At 37.8% G+C, this 15,430-nt stretch overlaps 1 protein-coding gene across 1 annotated transcript in view; it reads left to right on the top strand.

Annotated features, from left to right (window-relative positions):
- The window catches only part of NXPH1 (neurexophilin 1), a 259,574-nt gene that overhangs the window by 206,081 nt on the left and 38,063 nt on the right, over nt 1-15,430 (top strand). The gene's annotated exons all lie outside the window — the stretch shown is intronic.

Here is a 15,430-nt window from a genome sequence, read left to right on the forward strand (position 1 = left end):
ATAAAAAGTAAAATGTATTTTGAAGAGATAGTCAAAACTAAAAACAAGCACACATTATTATCACAGTTTCAGTTGAGCTTCAATTTCAAATAAATACTGATAGTAATATTGAGATGTCAAATACAGTTTGATGATGGATGCCTGTGGTAATCTCCCTAAATTGGAGGCCACCAGGTGAAAATACTTTGGGTATATTTGTAGATGGAGGTTGTATGTTGGGTTGTGAAAGCCAACTGTGAGTTCTGCACATGGTGTTTTTCAAGTTGGAGAAGCTATTGTGGGGGTCAAGAGTGTGGGTTCTGGAGCTAAGCACCAGGGTTTGTAGTCTATGTTCATCAGATAGTAGCCATATTATATGGCAGCTACTTAATTGTGCTCCATGCTTTCATATGTAAATTTGGGATAATAATAGTTCTGTGTGATATAGTTGGAATATGCCTGTGTGTGTGTGTGTGTGTGTGTGTGTGTGTGTGTGACTATTAACTGAGTCAATACATGTAAAGAGATTCCAACAGTTCCTGACAAAGAATAAGTGTACTATATTTATTAGGTGCTATTATTATTGTCATTAATAGTCATGATAATAGGGCTATGGTGTGACTTGGAAACAATTATGGTTGGTAACATTCCTAGAATTATTTTATGCCTAACATTGGCTAAGCACTGAATATCTTCAATGACTTAAAAAATCCACTATTTGAGCCAAAAATAAGAAGATCAATATAATCAATACTTTATTTATTCATGGATAAAGAAGTTAAAGAGCACTGTAGTTCAGAAAGCTACTCTAAATAACACAGTAAGGATCTATCATCTCTTAAAATTAGTGTTGTGCCTAAATTTAAAAACTGATTTCTTTCTAGAAGGTGTAAATCTATTGTGAAAATATGAATATGGCATTTATTATATTGTAATATGCAACTTAAATTTAAATCCCTGATTCACATCCCTTCCCTCCCCCCTCACACACATACACACACATACATACATGTACACATTTAATTCAGTCCTTGCAGGCAGATAGTAATATTTCTATTGTACAGATTAGAAAACTGGATATTATTGAATAGAAAGATTTTGTGGCTTTCCAAAGACACACACTGAGTACATGAGAGAATTCTCGACTCTTCACTGTGTCCCTTTGTCCTCTCCCAAAGTATATGCATTTACCTTTATGCTGCTCTGTGGAGCTTTGCTATATTTTATGTTTAGAATATGCATCTTAATTAAAAAGTGCTTTCTGGTGAAGCATTCTCTATTACTATACAATGGAGAGCCACTGGAGGTCTGAGGCTGACAAGCAAAGCTCTGGAGGCAGAAAGGGAGGTAAACTCACACTAAAGGGAGGTAAACTCACTCTAAATTCAGGGCTTGGGGTGCTCAGAAAAGCAGGAGGCCAGAGACGAGAAGCAAGGGAGAACCTGATCACAAGACACACTGGTAAAATGTGACTGTAGTGACAGAGAGGTGGGACTGTAGCAGCGCTAATGAAGCAAGTTCTTGTCAATTTGGGGTGAGTCATGCTGACAGCCAGCAGCAAGCACCAAAGAGTAAATCAGGCTCTCTGGAGGCCTATCACAGGAGGGATGCAGCTAACGAGAGAGCCTGTGCATCGCTCTGATGAGGTATGGATGAATGCTCCTTAGGAACAATTGACCTAGAAACAGGTGACTATTTCAGGGGTATCAGAGCCAAGCCCCCACCAATCAGTGTGGGCAATTCCAGATGAAATATGCAATTTTTCTAAGCCAACTTAGGGACAGAGCAATCCTGGCTTTTTCCTACCCTTGCTGACAGGGTTTTTTGGACACTGTGCGTGGGTAAGTTCTAAAATAGAACAAAGCAAGGGTTGGCTAAGTCTCCCCCATCTTGGTACATAGAGAGGCTAGGAGTCAGAGAGACCTAGATTTGGATTCTAGCTCTTCCATTTATTTGCTATGAAACTGGTAGGTTATTTGCCGTCTTGGTAAGATTTTTTCATCTCTAAAATGGGACCAAGCATACCCTAACATATTGAGAGCATAAGTAATACCCTAACATATTGAGAGCATAAGTAATACCCAAGCACATGCTATGTATTTAGTACATATTGGTTCTGTCAATCCCCTTCTATTTAGAGATAAGAATCGATATACATGTACTACCTATCTTTTCCTGATTATAATTTCTTCACATCGTTGCTCTTTTCCTAAAGTTTAAGATTCATTCATTAGTTAGCCATTGAGCATTTATAGTGTGCCAGGACCTGGACCAGGAACTGGGGTTATAGAAATAGAGAACACACCTTCTTCTTCCATGTTGCTCACTGGCCACTGCATGGTTCATGGGTAACTTCAATACAGTGTGATGAGTAGAGGATGTGAAGAAAGCACCATAGATAGGTAGGCTAAGGAGTCATCTAGGGAGCCTTCTCATACAGAGTGTGGGTTATCCAGAAAAAGAAGGGTGAGAGTGATTGTATATTCCCTGAAAAGGGTAATATGTACAAAGATATGAAGGTCTTGTGTAGACAGCCATGGGTCTCTTTCAGGTATTTTAATGGCCATTTATAAGATTTAAATGTCTTCCAATAAGTTAGTCACTTCGGTTCTAGCCAAGAACACACACTTCCATCTAGTCTCTCTTTTTGTCACTCATTGCCACCCATGGCTACATCTACATCCAATTATCAAAAGCTTTCATTGCTGTTTGGCTGCAAAAACTAGCCAAGCTCTAGGGCTAGACTTTAGAATTACAGGCATAGTCTTGGGCTATTTTTCAAAAACAATTTAACAATTTAAGCCCTGTGGTCAGTGCCACAACTGTGTTACTTTAAACATGTAACCTTTTATTGGCAATTAAGATTTCAAAGCAGTTGTTTCAGTCTTTACACAGAGCCTTGAAAAGGGGTATCCTAGATAGAATTCTCAAAAAGGATATTATGACTTCCTGTTCTTAAGATGTGTATTATCCTAAACTTTTATTGTGGGATATAAGGGAACGAGCTGGGAAACATTAAGTTGTACATTTCCCTGATCTGTTCTGAGTCTGAAGGAAAAGAGTCTCATTCAGGAAAGTCACCTCATAGTATAGCACCACCCCTCCTCCATCAAGGCCACAGCCCTCCATCATCTTTGAACGTGAGTAGGACCTTTATAGCCATCACAACAGGCCGGTAATATTGCCCATCTTCCTGCAGTGCTCCCAAGACAACAACACTCGCAGGCTCCTGGTCCCTCAGTGCATCGCCACCGGATGCCGATGGCCTAATAACTCACACTGGTACCTCACCTAGGCAGATACCAGCACAGCCATATTTTGCAGCTTTCAGGCAATTTGAAGTACTTGCTGCATCAAAGGCAAATGCAAGAGGAGGTGATGAAGCTGAGAAATATCCAGAAGTCTTGCCGGTTGAAAAAGCTTCTCATCCTGCACATTATCTTCAAGTTGCCCAAGCAGATAGGAAAATTGAAGGACAGACAGCTGCTAGTGCTCCCACCAATAGGGGCAAAGGTACAACCCCTCTCTTTCCACCACCCAGACCTGTTCGAAGAAGATTAAAATCGGAAGATGAGTCAAGGCCAGAAGTTGATGAACATACACAAAAGATAGGTATCTTAGCTGTGTTCTCACATCACAGCCTTTATTTCTAGGTCTGCTGGGAAAGATAAGAAAGCTATTCAGACACCAATTAGATGCCGCCAGGAAACCAACACAGTTCTGGCCAGATTGAAGAGTGAATTGCAGCAGCAATTAAAGGATGTTCTTGAGGAGAGAATTTCCCTGGAAGTTGAGCTGGAACAACTTCAACTATTCTCTTACCTATAAGCCAACTGCCATTAACTGTGAACATACCCGTTTTTCATCAGTTTTGGGTTAAGCCAATTTGGAGACCCAAACATTCAGCTCACTGCTTAATTCAACATTAAATGTTATGATTCTATTTTGCCCTATATGTTTACCATTGTATTTAAGTTCCTTTTATTTTTTAATTTAAACAATAAAAGGGTCAGGAAGACTTTTACTGCAGGGGGCCGGGGGGGGGGTGTAAAAAAAAAAAAAAGAGCATTAAGTGTGTTTAAATATTCTGCCAAAGCAAAGACTAGAGTTCTGGAGCTCTGAGGCCTAGCTGGGTGGAGTGAGTGAAAGTGAGTAGCAACAAACTGAAGCTATTTGCATAATGATCCACCCGAGAGCCCCAAATCAGTCTCCACCTATGCTCTTGTGAGCTTTATTTTAGCTAGAAAACATGTTGGAAAAGACTTTTTGGACACAAAGGGGCTTTTGTTTGTGCATTATTGGAATGCATTCCTTTCTAATGTTGCTGTGCCTAGTCAAGTCTAAGCACAGGAAAAGGCATGAATCTGTAGAGAAAATTCTGAATATATACCTTTAGATCGTTAGAAAAAAGGTGGTAACTGGTGACTCCAGAATTCAGGGGGTGCTTGTTTATTTGTAGAGAGCTTCATTGTGTCTGTAGAGTTCCCAGTGTTTCTAACATATTGGTTAGTTGCTGAACTGGTTGCAAGAGCAGCAATTGAAATAAAGCTAGCCCCGGCCGATTTGGCTCAGTGGATAGAGCATCAGCCTGCAGATTGAAGGGTCCCCCATTCCATTCCAGTCAAGGGCATGTACCTTGGTCGCGGGCACATCCCCAGTGGGGGGGTGTTCAGGAGGCAGCTGATCGATGTTTCTCCATCATTGATGTTTCTGACCCTCTGTTTTCTCCCTTCTTCTCTGTAAAAAAATCAATAAAATATATTTAAAAAAATAAAGCTAATATTCCTGATATGAAACTAAAAGGCCATAAGTAAACATACTGATGTGATTGGTAGTTTCATACTCTGTTGTTTAAAGTTTCCTTATTTTTCAGGAATTGGAAAGGGCAAACTAAAGTGATTAAGAGAAAAAGATACTCTGAACTCAATATAAGTTTATCATTCTTTCAAGTTTATTTGGTCAATGTAGAAAAGCTAACCCTGGCATAAGTGTATGTTCTTGAACAAATTGGGTGTCTATATTTTGTTTATTTTAACAGCCTCATTTAACTTGAAGTCTCAGAGAGTTTTACAGATTGAATGTGATGTCCGTCTCTGGTTTCCTGTCTGATACATCAGTTTTGTCCTGATAACAGAGAGAAGTACATTTATAGATGTATTTTATTCTTCCAAGTCTAGTATTGAGACCTATGGAAATGAAGAGACATTATTAAGACCCTTTTTTGTTTTTCTACAAAATTCCTCATGCTACATTTAACCAGATTGATATTGACAGAGTTGGGGAATAAGACTAAAACTAAAAAATAATAAAGTTATTATACTTATATCAGAATTTTTGACTCTTTAAAAGAGTTGTTAGTTGTGTCCCATTTAAGTAGAAGGTTATCAGAGTGTGAATATAAAAACTATATAGATTTTTAATGGGGAAATATTTAGAAATATGTTAAAAAATGGTAGACTGTAGAGAAAGTGCTAGCTTGTTAATAGGAACTGTAGATAGCAAATGAATTATTTGCTAAGACATTTACAGAGGAAAGCAGGGGACAGATGCCAGCCACAGACATGAAGTTCCCCAGAGATGTAAAGAAGGACTGCAATAGCACAAAACCAGATGATCGAGGCATTGGACTGTGAAGTCTGACAAGAGCTCCAGGCGCCATGGAGCCCATCCAATAACTGTGAAATGGAAAAAGGAGAGATAAGCCATGTTCCCACCCTTAGTTTCCAAACATGTAAGACCTCAGATTGAAAGAAAATGAAAGTATATTTAATTTAGAACAAGAAAGCCAAAGATAAATTTACCTAGGAAAACAAGATTTTTTTATTGAAAATAAAACCATGCATTTTTAGGCTATCAGTTCATTGAGGTTTATTTGAAAAGATGCTCTCAGTCCACTTTCTTATGTTTTCAGTGTAATTAGATTATAGGATCAATCAGTTGTCCAAAGAACTAGTGTATAACAACAGATATAGATTGTCTAAAGTTTTAAAAAATAATATTTAGTATCAGAAAATACAAGCATATCAATTTTATATGGTATTAATGAAAAATGAAGAATACCTAGAATGAGTTGAAGTGTGATAGAGCAGGAAGAAACATCTGAGCTAATTGGTTGAGCAGAGGAAGAGATTCTTCCTTATTTTAAGCACTCTCTAAAGAAGGTGTTTATCCTGTTTCTTAGATTGCTGGTATCATTGTCTATAGGACTCACTCAGAAGGTTATGGGTGTGAAGAACATTATGCTGGCAGTTAGTTCAAAGGCTCAATAAAACTCTGGCTGGGTGATTGGTCTCACTGCCAAATACATAAGCTCACACCTCGCCCGCTGTGTAGAGAAACTTCCCCTTTTCTGTATTCTGCCTTGAACCTTGGACTTTGGCTTTTGCCTCTATGAGGTACACCCCCAACCCCCAGCCCCCAATTCCAGAACATCTCAGTGGGAGTTTCTCATAAACAGTTTTTGCTGTTCAGTGTGGTTTTTCTCCAGTTGCATCTGTACTTTCTCTATTTGTCGCTTACTGACTCCTGCAGTGGAGCTGTTTGCACCAATGGGCAGTGCTGCTGGTGTTCAGAAACAAAGGGCTCTCTGGGTCCCCAGCTTGTCCTGCTCACTCTTCTGTTCTCAGCCAAGTTGCAGACTCTCTCTCACAGGTCCTGTGGGGCCTGCTGGGTAGTGGTCACTTTGTACGAGTTTGTTGCTTCTGCCATTTGCAACTCCAGGCTATCATCCCTGGGTCCAGGTTTTTGGTCTGCATAGAAACTGCTCATAATTAATAAATCCTCTTCTCATTTTTGTTGTCACTTTCTTTATTTAGAGTGGACCCACAGGAGAGTTGCTTGGGACTCTAATATTACATCCTTATTTGTTTTGTTCTCACAGTCCTTTCCTCCCTTCATTTTGGTTCATCTTTCTAGACTTTTCTTTACTCAACTCGCCATGATACCTTTGTAACCCCTAAACTCTAAGAAATATTTACATTTAAATGTAACTCACTACAATTTTCAGCTTTATGAACTAGATAAATCTATTCTCAAGGTACCACAGTACTAGAAATTTTTATGAAATTGCACCTGCATTTTATTTATCTGTGTATTTTACATATTGGCCATTATTTTATAATAATCAATTACATACGTTTAATTGGTAAGCACTTGTAAGGAAAGTAAGGAAAACTCTAGAATAATTATTATTAGAATCCTATTTTCAATTTTATGCCTTAATTCTTATTTGTCACAAATTAATTCCTATTAATATTTTTGGTGGAAGCTGAAAGTCCTTTGATTAGGAATAAATGTCTACTTCACCAGAGGTGTCTGAATTGGGAGAAGGATTGTTTCTTGGCAGGCATAACCACCGAGGTTCTATTTACTACAATCTCTTCATTAAGATTTAAGCTAAATCAGCTTCTTGAAAATCTATTACTTTTTCAGACATGGTTTGTATTTATGGCAGGATTTCCACCTTCCTCATTGGAAACCTTTTATTCAGTGCCATTTGTGGGTTTGCCTTTTGGGTAGTTGTACAAAATAAGTTAAATTCATATCAAACATTTCATGCTTAAGGCACTCTGATAGGCACTGGGGATATGGATGTCCATTAAACACGGTGAGGGGAGACTGGTGGTGAAGATGGCAGAGGGAGAGTGTCAGATGGAGGGACCGGCATGTGCGGAAAGCACAGAGCATGGAAAGTAACATGGGCTATGTGACATCAGATGGATGGTCAGTTCCAGATAATGTGACAAAAAGAGAGAATCTGTTCCTCCAAACCGAATAATCTAATATTGTAGGCTGCACTCTGAGCAAAACACATCTCATGTCTTATAGAATATTTCCCCAAATGATTCAAGAGTAAAATGGTAGGTAGTAAGCACAGATGCTGAAGTAAAACTCATTTGATGCATAGAAAGCATTTAAAAACAATACAAAAACAAAAATGTGTTCCTGGTAGAATTAGGAAGCTGGTGTCGATATGTTTCAGAGTGAAGTGCTTTGTCAAAAGATCTACTAGTGACTGCAAAAAATTGTAGAATTATCATGCAGTAATCAAAGGAGGAAATTCACATAATACTAGTGATCATTGTAAGAGTTATTGATATGAAGGTAACACCTGGAGCTGCTACTGCTAATGAGGCAGCTTCAGTCAAACATATTATACCTGCTGTCAGCATGTTTTATAAGCAAAGAAGTGCTAAAACAGCTCCCCCATCTTCCATGAGGGAAATGTCTATTAACAGAATGTTAGTGCTGGGAAAGGATGATCGCGATCGGAAGCCATCAGAAACCTGCTGAATGCTTCAGCGGGGACAGCCCTGAAGAGAGCATCCAGTTCAATCCCTTGTTTTACACACGAGCAAATTGGTTCAGAGAGGCAGAGTGAGCTGCTCCAAGTCACACAGCTAGTTAGCGACAGAGATGGTCCTAGTTTTCAGTAGAGTGCTGTCTCATATAATTTGCTGCAGTCCCTTTACATTAGCAAAACAAAACAACAAACAAAAAATCCTCTTTTTCTGTACTTTCACTACTTCTGACACCATGTGTGTGGGCTTTGCACACATTGCAGTTCTAACACTACATGGAGTTAGCTCAGACTCCACAGGTTAAGTTCCATCTTGTAGGACTTGCTATGTAATAACAAAGGATAATCCTATCGCTTCTATCATCCAAGGGACCTAGAAGCTCTGTACTAGGGACCGGAGATGAAGAAAAATTTATTATAATCACATATTAAGTAGTTAGATAAATAGATATTTGTGGGAGAATTAATAAGCTTTTCAAGTCATTTAATTTCAGAGCAATAATAAAAATAATAATAATATCCAGTCTTCTTACTTTCAGAATTGAGATTTTTCTATCATATCACACCACATTTTGTGAGTGCTTATTTTGTGACCAAAGCTACAATATATATGATGCAGAGACACCAAATTTCATCTGGAACTGATCTATATTTCTTTCTGTAAAAGTTAAGTGATTTTGATTTATTTTGAGGTAATTTTACCAGTATTTTTTCCAGAAATCAAGAGATTTTATGTTTATTATAATATATCTGTATAATATATGATTTACTACATAATTCACTAAAACTACTCAGAATGGGAAAAGCCCACTAGGTGGGATGGTAACACTGTCCTCACTTCACTGGATCAGCAGACCAAGAAACTATGACTAGACAGCAGTGAGGTTACAGGGCTTCTGAGAGGACAATTTCATTAGGGGAGGTACTTCTTCAACTTTAATAGTGTCATGTGTAAGGATTTTGATTTCATAATATTTACAATATGCATGGAAATATCCAATCTTGTTGCACCGGAGTGGCTGGTGCAACAAGAGCAAAATCTGAGTGGATCTACACAGGTGGGAAGAGAATTCAGGCATCTATTAGTGGCACAGGCCTTTGGAGTAATAATTCCCTAACCCAACTAAGCATCAGAAGCTCCTTGGGATTGGAGTCCCAGGGTGGTGGTTAGGAGATGCACTCTGACTTTATAGGTCTTCAGTTGTGATCAACAATCTGTGTTTTTAAAGACATCCTAAAAGATTCTGACATACAACTGGATATGGGGTTACATTCCTCTGGAAAATCTTTACAGTACAAACAAAATGATTCAATGATTATATTTTAATGTTTAACACGGTCTCTGCAATGACTACAAGAGATTACCTTTGTCTTACCAGATTTCTTTGGTTCCTATAAAGGTTATAAAACTAAGAGGCAAGACTTTTCTCTCTTACTCGTATACCATTGGGGGGAAATAATTATATCTATCCCTTTAAGTAAGCAGCAGTGGGATCAACATACAGATACGAAATTGAAACATGATCTCATGCCCACTGTGCTTAATGGAAATGAATACCCAGTGACTAGATTCTGGGCATGAATAAGTAGAAGTATTGACCACCAGTCAGAAGAGGTCTTTGTATTATTTTACAAAGGATGAATGATGCCTCTTCAGATATGCAGCACAACATGTGCCATTTAAAGGAATGCACACACTATTAACCTTTTTATAGTTCAAGCCATTAAAATGTGATGTTGAATACTTCAAGACATCAGAGAAGATGCATTTACCGTGAGGCAGCTTATTGCAACATAAAGAGCCCCGATTTCAACTCAAGAAATCTGGGTTCTACTCTTCATTTAGCTACTGACCCAGTGTCCCAGAAGAAAGGAGGGAGGGTTTCATCTCCATTGATTCCCAAGATCTCATATTCTATGGTATTTGTCACTGTAATTTAGGTTTCATTTTTTTTAAAGTGATAACCTTTTTTTATTCCTGGTTCCTTGATCTACTTTCTTTTTATAGACCATTCTAACTGATCAACCATTCATTTATTCATTCATTTAACAAATAATTATGGACACATACTATGTTGAAGACACTGTACACAAGAAAAATCTACTGCCAAGGAATTTGAAGACTAATAGAGGTGATAAAAAATAGGCAGTATTTCAAAAAAGCAGAAACAATGTTAGAAAATGATTATCATTAGAGTTCAAACTAGGAGAGCTTACTTCTGGGGTGACTCATCCTTATAGAGATTGCATGGGAGTTGCATCCTAAAGTGGTGGTAGGATTTGGAAGTAGAAATTTGGGGGAGATGTGGACCCTTTCAGGCAGCACAGAAAGATGAAAGAATTGGGTTGTATTTAGAGAACAGTGAATACTTTAGCTTGGTGTACGGGACAAGAGCTGGAGAGACGGGTTGGCTTAGTAATGGTGAAGCGTGTCTCATGAGCCTCACAGGTTTGACTTTTCAGGAAGCAATTTTCTACAGATCAAGCCACCTCTGAGCTCGTTAATTTCTTAGTTCTGCCTGGGAGGCACCTTTGCCTTTAGCTGTGATCACCATGGGAGTGCGTGTATGTTTCCTTACACCAGGGCTGTTTTCAAGAAGGCATTTGGTATCCTGGCTTTGAATCTTGGACTTTGATATGTGAGACGGGGATGCTAAAGGTTACCTTCAGTCTTTTTACTCTCTTGTCTGTTTTCTCTCAGACCACACTCCAACTTTTATTAATTCTTAATCGTATCCCTCCCGTGTGCTTCAAGATGGAATGTATGTTGGAAGAAGAGGCTACTGCTTGAAATAAAAGGGAAAGTCTAGACCTGGTACTCAGCACTAGAGGTCCTAGATGCTCAGAGAATCTTACGAGCAACATGGCAAAATTACAGAGACGTGACTGCAAGAAGAGATTGTATGGTCTGAAGGACCTTTACTTTAGAGAGCAAACCAGATATAATCATTAATTATATTCTAAATCTACTTTTAATACCCTGAAAAGAAAATTCCCAGTCAGTTCATCCAGTATCCGCTGTTTCCTATGCTGTTTGTCATATTCCTCTGGAACCGTTTTTTGCTTACCTCCTTTAAATCTAGGGCTTTTGCTCCCTCAGTGACATTTAGAATCTTCCAGGTATTTGCTGTGTTAATTGTTTAAATATTTGTGAAAGGGGCTTGATGTGGAGTGTGGGTAATCTGGCATGTGAGTTGAAAAGACTCAGCTTCAGTGTGTTCTTTGTCTAACTGCAGTCTGTGTTGGGGGCTGGTTCTGGGCAGAATTGGAAGTAGGGAAACTTGATCTTCTGGTTCCTTAGCCTTCTCCTTTGTCTCTTTCCCTCTCTTGCCAGTGGCCCTGGCTCTTTTCACAGGAGTAGTTTCTGCCTGTTCCCTTCAAAACATGTTCCTTGGCAATGCTCCCTTAAACTCCTTCATGCTAAGGTTTAATAAACTAATAACTCTCAGTGGTTTTCTTGTATCATGCTTGTTTGCTTTCAGTAGCTTATAATTTCTTAAAGTTTATAGGACCTAAGCCAAAGGACTTCTTTTCTAATTGGATGGATGAGGTGGAGAGACATGGCTGGCTTCTTAAAACAAATAATGCATCCTGTACCCTCTCCTGTCCCAGTAAAAAAAGAGCCATTTTAAAAAATTAAGTACTTAATTAGGCATTTCTAAAGCTCCTTGTTAGTATGACCTTAATTTTATTAAGTGTGCCTGATATTTTATACCTACAAGCTTCCTGCTTCTAGTTTGCATTTAGAATATGTTCATTCCTCAAGTGTTGGGTGATTTCTGTTTATATCTAATGGAAATTCTGTACTGTTGTCAAATTTCAGGAAGCACAGTTATCATTTCACTGTGGTGGGTCAGGAATACTTACATTAGATTTGTACTCTTCAAAATCATACCCTTTTAAGGCATAAGCAAATCACATGCAAATGATGGAGGAAATATCAGGTGAATTTGTTACACTTGGATGTGACCATTGGGAAAATCACATTGAAAAGTGCCTGGCTGTCTTGTAGGATTCATGGCATGGTCTGGCAAAATGGATGGCCATCTGAACACAGAAAAACCATAGTTTTTTTTGTTTGTTTGTTTTGTTTTGTTTTGTTTTAATGTAATTGATCATATGAGAGTTAGATTCCTGCTATGATAAATTAGGGGGAGGAAATCAAGAAAGTTAGTACCATGAATGTGCTAAAGACAAAGGGACGTTATTTCACCTGCCCACCTGCTAATATTGTTAAATCAAAGAGAAAAGAGAATAATGTTTAAAATGCTGGGTTAGGAATAGCATATGCAACTCGAATCTAGGTTACTTCCAATTAGCTTAATTTTATGAGAAACTTGAACTGAGGTCATTCACATCATTATTGCATTTGTGGCTGAAAAAGCTGCATTTTATTCTGACCTACACATTATGGTACACAGAATCTGGTAATGTTGCTGCCTATATGAAGTTATTTTAAAGGGGAAAAAAGAAAGATGTTGCACTATGTGGCAAGATAAAGTTTCCATGAAGACAAAATAAATCATTGTCAATATGATATCATTTAGGAAGTGTTAAATTTTGTAAAAGCTCTCTCCCTCTCACTTAAAGCTATTCAATATGTTAAAGTTATCCCTCACCATACTGTTCCTTTACTTTAGGTAAAATTTATAGCACATGGCCCATCAGTGCTCAGGTTCTGAGGATACTGAGCAGGTAAGCTATGGGGAGGTAGGTCTGAGCGGTGGAGTGTTGGAATCATAAGGCTAGGTATGGATATTAGAGGATTGAGCATTGCCTTCAGTGAGCTAGTTCACAGGTGAGTGAGGCATTTGTGTAGTCAGAGAAAAGAAACCAGGAGAAAGGGACTCCAAAAATGAGAATCATTAAAATGTGGAGACAGGCATTCCAAATTTCTTCAAATCTTTTCATTTGAATTGAAGAAGACTAGTTTTGCATCTAGTGTTATTCCGTTTTTTTCCACTTGATGTTTAACTTGGGAAAATCAATATGCAGATAGTTGGTTGGAAAAAAATATTGAAACATAATTTTAGCCTAATTTTTTAAACCATAGAAACATGGTTCCTCTTCATGTAAATTTATATTTTTGGGTATGTTCCCCTCTCAATATGCCTGGACATAGCATAAGGAAGAAATGGGTTTAAATACTGGCATTGCTACTAAGAAGCAAAGTGGCCTTACGCAAGTAAAATAACTGCACTGACCATCCATTTTCTCATTTGTGAAATAGAGATGATAACCTTGATGAGATTTTTTTTGAGGAGAAATATAATATCTAGTGCATCTGGTTGAGTGCTAGTAAATGGTATCATTATTAGTGATTCAGGCACTACTCTGCTGACACATTCTGAAAATTATTTTTTTCTGAAAACATAAGTCTGTTGGTCAGATTTAATACAAATAAAATTTTATTTCTCTAGAACATTAAAATCAGAACCATTGCACTGTCTCTTTTATCCTCAAATGGTACAAATGTAAGTTTAGTTAGCTTGATGTCAAATAAGTAAGTTAAGATAATTTTAGTCTAAAGTAATATATTAATACTAGAGGCCCAGTGCACAAAATTCATACAAGAGTAGGTCTTCCTTCCCCCAGCTGCCAGCGCTGGCTTCCTTCTGGTCGCTGGCAGGTACCTGGGATCTGGGCTTCCCTCGCATCCCCAGCTTCATCCTGAAGGTCATCCAGAAGGTCAGAAGGACATCCAGTCTAATTAGCATATGCACTTTTATTATTATAGAAATTAAAGTGTCCATGTTTGGAAACTTGATGTGCCTCTTTGTATAAATGTACTCACTATGAAATGTGCATTATGACTTGCTTTTTTAATTTTTATTATTTTTATTTTTAAAATATATTTTATTGATTTTTTTACAGAGAGGAAGAGAGAGGGATAGAGATTTAGAAACATCGATGAGAAAGAATCTCGATTAGCTGCCTCCTGCACACTCCCCACTGGGGATGTGCCCGCAACCAAGTTACATGCCCCTGACCGGACTCGAACCCGGGACCTTTCAGTCCACAGGCCTACACTTTATCCATTGAGCCAAACCGGTTCTGGCTATGACTTGCTTTTCCTTGGCATCATTGACAGAGAACCCAGCTTACTCTGGCAGAACTCATTATTCAGAAACTTGATAAATAGAAATGTAAACTTTTTAGAAACACTAATATAATCAATAACATTAACAATTTATTATATGTAATAAAGTTCTTTGGGTATCTTATGAATAATTCAACCTTTTCAATAAACTTGTTCTTTCTTATTATTTAACATACTGTAGTATGTATCATGATAAATGTGGTTCTCATTTTTCCAATCACCACAATATTTTGGATTGCTGCTTCTGTTCTTATTGTGCATGTTCTCTTCTCCTCAGGCCAAACCAATCTGTAGATTTCTCAGATCTCAAATTTCCCAGCAGAAATGGGAAATATAGTTAAGGAAGTCAAAGGTCATAGGTCATTGATCTGGGCATATCCGGCAAAAGACTAGAAAATAAGTAATATTCGAGCTTAGTATGTTTTTATCAAGTAGATAAGTGGGTTTATCTTTTTTTTTAATTTTAAGCCTTTGATACTCATCAAAAGATAGTCATCCTTATAATGGAGGGAGTGCATGCAAGAAAAGGAGAAACATGGGTTCTATTCTTTCTCAGCTCATCATCTGACTGCTTTATTGAAAAACTGACTTTAAGATTACAGATAAATTTTCCTTGTTAGGACACAGATAACAATCAGGATTTCAATTCATCAGAATGTAATCCATAAATGTTGGAGAACTTGATTATTGCTTTTATGCACATCCATCTAAAGAAGCTCCTTGGCTGCTATAATGCCACATTTTAAAACTGATGTTTCAAGGTACCTTTATTTTTCATGATCTTTTTATTGATCTCTTTTAGTGCTTTCTCTGAGGAGAAGAGAACATGCACAATAAGAGTAGAACACAACTTAATTCGTAATGGTTACTTGTTCAAAAAGTATTTGGTGAATGAATGCATATATGCTCATATATCACTGAAATTTTTAAGAATTTATTGTGTTCTTCATTATCTAATACAGGAAGAGAGTCTATAGCTTGATAAACGTGATATAGGAGGACAATCTATAGATTTCAGAGTCAGGGGCACACAATTTGAATCTCTACTATTA

Source organism: Pipistrellus hanaki, assembly GCF_964339955.1.
Source record: "Pipistrellus hanaki genome assembly, chromosome: 10".
Taxonomy (NCBI): Eukaryota; Metazoa; Chordata; class Mammalia; order Chiroptera; family Vespertilionidae; genus Pipistrellus; species Pipistrellus hanaki.